This window comes from Pristiophorus japonicus, chromosome 24 (genome assembly GCF_044704955.1).
Source record: "Pristiophorus japonicus isolate sPriJap1 chromosome 24, sPriJap1.hap1, whole genome shotgun sequence".
In the NCBI taxonomy this organism is placed as follows: domain Eukaryota; kingdom Metazoa; phylum Chordata; class Chondrichthyes; family Pristiophoridae; genus Pristiophorus; species Pristiophorus japonicus.
This window is the reverse complement of record NC_092000.1, coordinates 18,460,472-18,466,346: the sequence shown is the minus strand read 5'-3', so window position 1 is coordinate 18,466,346 and position 5,875 is coordinate 18,460,472. Positions and strand designations below refer to the sequence as shown.

Here is a 5,875-nt window from a genome sequence, read left to right as displayed (position 1 = left end):
GGCTCAATTTTGCCCAATCCCGTTTTCTGGCGTATTGCCAGAGTTACGGCAGGTTTTTAGGTCCAGAAATGCGCCAGAAATAATTGTACGAACTTTCCCCGATCTTTATACTGCAATTCGGAGCCGCACAGTGTGGGCAGTCGCCTCGGGAGGGTGGAGCCTGCTGTCTGCACCGAAAAACACAGCCGGGCCTTCTGCACACGCGTGGAGAAAAAAAACTTACGTTCTTGATGTCGCTGCAATGGACAACGCATGCGCAGTGCAGTGCAGCTCCGAGTAGGCAATCGGACATTTTTAAAGAGCCAGTTGTGTGTGTGAGTGGGTGTGGGTATCGCAAGTCTTGTACAATTATGTAGAAAACAAATGTACTAAAATAGCTCAGGTGGCAACCAGTTTGTGCCTTTTTATACAGACATGGTGGTTCACACCAGTGCCCCTCTGCCCTTCTCACTGAGCCACTACATTTGAAGAGGGATTATTATTTTCCCTCTCCGGTAAAATATGGGGAAAGAGAAATGAAAAGAAATATCACTTGATATAAGTTTCCATAAAAACCAGAGATAGTTAACTAAACTTATCGAGAAGATCCTTGGCGTAACAAGGTGCTACTAACAGGTAGTCATCAGGCGCAGGTACAAGATTTACAAACAAATTATGCTTCAGATGTACATGTGTGAAGATGGGTGACCTCGGTATCTGTGTGTACACATGTGTAATTTATGTATCCGTCTGGCTGAACCAGACTGGTCACAACCTTGGCATCCTATGTGACCCTGATCTGAGCTTCGAACCCCATATCAACTCCATTACCAAGGTCGCGTACCTCGCCCTCCTTGACATCCCCCTGTCTCAGCCCATCGGCTGCTGAAACCCTCATCCATGCGTTAGTTACTTGCAGACTTGACTACTTCACTGCTCTCCTGACCAGCCTCCCATGTACCGTCCTCTGTACCCTCGAGCTCTGCCAAAACTATGAAGCCTCTATCCTATCTCGCACCAAGTCCCATCCACCCATCACCCCTGTGCTCGCTGACCTACATTGGCTCCCTATCCTGCAACGCCTCAGTTTTAAAATTCTCATTCCTTGTGTTCAAATCCCTCCATGGCCTCACCCCTCCCTATCTCTTTAACTTTCTCCAGACCTCCAATCCTCCGAGATCTCTGCGCATCCCCGATTGCCTTTCCTCCACCATTGGTGGCCGTGCCTTCAGCTGCCTGGGCCCCAAGCTCTGGAAATTCCTCCCTAAACCTCTCTGCCTCTCTGCCTCTCTCTCCTCCTTTAAGGCATTCCTTAAAACCTACCTCTATGACCAAGCTTTGGGTCATCTGTCACTTTACATGACTAGGTCTCAAATTTTGTTTCATAACGCTCCTGTGAAGCACCTTGGGATGATTTGCTGCATTAAAGGCGCTATATAAATAATGGCAAGTTGTTTTCCTTGTATCTGTGTGTGTTTATGTAATCAATGCACCTGTATGATCTCTGTATTTGTGTTTGTGCATGTGGAATCTGCGTAACACTGTGTGTACATGTGTGATATACATGTGACCTGTGTGTACATGTGTGTGATCTGCATAACACTGTGTGTACATGTGTGGTATACATGTGATCTGTGTGTACATGTGTGGTATACGTGTGACCTGTGTGTACATGTGTGGGATCTGCGTAACACTATGTATAGATGTGTGGTATATGTGTGATCTATGAGTACATGCACAATCTATGTATCCAGGTACTGGCGTCTGAAGATTCTGTGAGATGGGTGTTTCCAAGTGAACTGAAGTCAACTCTCTTGCTCTGAAGATTTTGACGCCTTATTTCTCTTCTTCTCACAGTCTCCTCGGTCGATGTTCCACGCATTTTGCTCACTGATTAAATCAACCAATAGCCTGATCAATCAAATGTGGCAGAATCAGAATGTAGCTCTCCCTTTGCAGGTTAGTAGTGACAAATTCTCCATTGAAACGCAAGGGGTAATATCGAGGGTTGGGCTCTGGGGGAGTTTAAGAGCTCGGAATTGTTCAGCTCAGGGGCGGGTCGCTGGGGATCGCTGGCAAACGACAGAGGAGCGACAGGCAGGGAAAGACGAAGAAGCACCTCCATGGCTCAGTGGGCAAATGCACCTCGAAGCATCGGAGAATATTCCAGCACAGCCACAGCCATTCGGCCCATCAATCCTGGCCTGCTGTTTTTCTCCATAGGAGCAACCTTGTCTGGAATTGAGGTGAGAGATCAGCCATGATCTTATTGAATGGCGGAGTGGGATCGAGGGGCCGTGTGGCCTATTCCTGCTCCTAATTCTTATGTTCTTATGAAGCTTATGTCCTGCCCGCTCCCCAAGGTCTTTAATATCCTTCCTCCTCCTCAAGCATTTACTAATTCCCTTTATAAAGTGCAAATGGACTCTGTTTCAGCAACAGTCGGCACCAGAGAACATCACAATCGATAGATTGTTTTTAACCACCTTTCCGAGACTCACCAGTTTGTGTCCTCGCACTGGGATCTTGCCGATCGTTGGAAATCCCGAGTGTAGACCCGAGTGACCTTGGACTGAGGTCACGGGGTGCCCAGTGATTGGCTCCAAGCTTTCTGTGACCGATGGACACACAGGACATTGTCCAGCCCATCAATGAAATGATCATTGCTCATTGGAAATTGACTGGTTTTGTTTCAGTGCTGCCCTCCTCCCAGGAGGGGGCGAGAGTGGGGGCATCGGTTGTGATGTTGGGTATGGTGGCACGAGGCTCATGCCCAATATCACCCTATGGGCCCAGGCAAGAATCGAGCCAATCAGAAACCACCTATCACTATTTACCCTATCATAACCTTGAAGTCCTCTATGTGGTCACCCCCTCAAACCTCTCCACTCCATTGGAAAAAGCTCAAGGAACATCAGCCTAGATTTTGTGCTCAAGTCTCTGGAGTGGGGCTTGAGCCCTCAACCTTCTGACTCAGAGGCGAGAGTGCTGCCCACTGAGCCACGGCTGCTGTCCACTGGGTCCGTGTGTGGAGCTACCAAAGGAACTGTGACGATCTGTGTTATCCGTTATCCGTCTTCACTGGGATGGAAGTGAAATGCTTTGTCCTCCACAGCAAATCATTTCAACCACCAATGATCTTCTCAGGAATGACTTCCTGTGGGACGGCATGGAAAGGAAAGAACGGCTCCTGTCAGTGTCCATCTTCCTGCAGTCCATGGAAAAGTTGGCCATTGTTGCCGTTCTGCACTCACCGGGTGACAAACTGATAAGGAATTCAACTGAAAATATCGGTGAGTTCAAAATAAGATATTTTACACAATGGATTTTCTTGAGGCAGCTGTGTGTGCATTGTGTCAGAATCTTATAGGTTTCAATATGATTACCTCATTGTTCTAAACCCCAATGAGTATTTGGCTTCCCACAGCAAAGTAATTAGGAAGGCAAATGCAATATTGGCCTTTATTGCAAGGGGGGTGGAGTATAAAAGTAGGGAAGTCCTGCTACAACTGTACAGGGTGTTGGTGAGACCACACCTGGAGTACTGCGTACAGTTTGAATCCTATTTAAGGAGGGATATGCTTGCATTGGAGGCAGTTCAGAGAAGGTTCATGAGGTTGATTCCTGGGATGAGCCGATTGTCTTATGAAGAAAGGTTGAGCAGGTTGGACCTATACACCTTGGAGTTTAGAAGAATGAGAGGGGAACTTATCGAAACATATAAAATTATTAGAGGGCTTGAGGGTAGATGCAGAGAGGATATTTCCCCTCATGGGGGAATCTAGAACCTGGGGGCATAGTTTCAGAATAAGGGGCCGCCCATTTAAAATGGAAATGAGGAGGTTCACCAGATTGATTCCCGGGATGGCAGGACTGACATATGAGGAGAGACTGGATCGACTGGGCCTGTATTCACTGGAGTTTAGAAGAATGAGAGGGAATCTCATAGAAACATATAAAATTCTGACGGGACTGGACAGGTTAGATGCAGGAAGAATGTTCCCAATGTTGGGGAAGTCCAGAACCAGGGGTCACAGTCTAAGGATAAGGGGTAAGCCATTTAGGACCGAGATGAGGAGAAACTTCTTCACTCAGAGAGTTGTTAACCTGTGGAATTCTCTTCCCTAGAGAGTTGTTGATGCCAGTTCGTTAGATATATTCAAGAAGGAGTTGGATATGACCCTTACAGCTAAAGGGATCAAGGGGTATGAAGAGAAAGCAGGAAAGGGGTACTGAGGTGAATGATCAGCCATGATCTTATTGAATGGTGGTGCAGGCTCGAAGGGCCGAATGGCCTATTCCTGCACCTATGTTCGATGTTTCTATGAGGAGGAATTTCTTCTCTGAGGGCCGTGAATCTTTGGAATTCTCTACCCCAGAGTGCTGTGGAAGCTGGGTCATTGAATATTTTTAAGATGGAGATAGACAAATTTTTGAACGATAAGGGAGTCAAGGGTTATGGGGAGCGGGCAGGGAAGTAGAGTTGAGGCGAAGATCAGATCGGCCATGATCTTATTGAATTGTGGAGCAGGCACGAGGGGCTAAATGGCCGACTCCTGCTTCTATTTCTAATGTTCTTAAGAGGAATAACATGTACTGACCTTCTACGTAATACCCAGAATGTAGAATCTGTCCTAAAATATTCAGTGATTCTATAATCCCTGGGATATAATTAGATCATTTTTGTCAAGATACTTGTGATTCTGAATCCGAAACATTTCAAACGCAAGACCTTTGGGTCTTATGTAACAGAAACGTTGGCACTCCTGGGGCCTCGCTGAATTGAACCAGTGAAAAGCTGGGCCATAAAGACCAGGTTTCTTGCCCGGTCTGTCCTGAGTGAGCTGGGCTCAGGTGGATTGCCCCAAGGGCACTGTACCTCGGCCAATGGTGGGAACGGAGGATTAGGGAGTTACAGTCGAGCCCATTCCCGTCCTCACCAGAGATCCAAACACAGGCCTTTCCAGCAGAAACCCAATCTGGTTTCCCCCTCCATAGACTGCTGACACTTTTTGTCAAGGCTCACACACGAATAATGACCACTTCAGCAAGGTACCAGAGAGTGAGCAGTGTCTAGAACTCTAGCACCAGAAGGATTCTTGATCGGAACCGAATCCAGTTCCACCATCTAGGTTAAGTTTGTTTGAATCTCCAATATCCATCCCGTAGTTTACAGAGAGCCGTTTTCGATGGTATGAGGACCTAAGTGAGCTCAAGCTCCTAAAAGCTCTGACCCCATCCCAAATTGAAAGGTTGGGCCATCTGCCGAGTGGCTGGGAACTGCCACGAGTCCCGTTGAGACCTTGTGAAAGGCCCCAAAAGCTCTTCAGATAATTGATCCCAGAAGGGATTAAGAATTTCTTGTCCCACCAAATGACTCCTTCCCAGAGCGAAATGGTTTCTTTACCCCTGTTTTCTCCCACCTCGGCTGGGTTTTGGGAGGACTTATGGTGGAGCACCGTGGCTCACTCCATCTTCCCAGGGGGGATCGGGGCAATCATCGCTCAAATGCCTGCGGCCCACCGCGACTATAAAGATGGTTATTCCTATTTCGCACCATTCGGAGCGGGGTCAGAATCTTCAGGCTTGGGTGGACTTTGGCCTCTCTCTGCCTCACTGGGGGAATGGAGCCATTGGAAACCGGCCCAACTGTTTTCAGGAGAGAATTGGTGAAGAAAGTATCTAAGAGCTGACAAAGAGCAATGATGAAGTAGAATCACGAGGTTTAGATGGCGTGTTGCACTGAATTTGATGCTTTGGAGTTCTGAACTCATCAATGTCTGAGTTGGTGATGCTGGGGTTTGGAAATTCTTCAATTTCAGGCACCCGGTGTGATCATCAGACATCCCGAGGTCAGTGGGGCATCAGGAGCAGCGAGTTCAGGTCTGGGTCCCCC

At 47.5% G+C, this 5,875-nt stretch overlaps 1 pseudogene; it reads left to right on the top strand.

Annotated features, from left to right (window-relative positions):
• The first annotated feature begins 1,682 nt into the window (after positions 1-1,682).
• Positions 1,683-5,875, top strand: part of LOC139237764 (adhesion G protein-coupled receptor E3-like) — a 47,293-nt pseudogene continuing 43,100 nt past the window's right edge.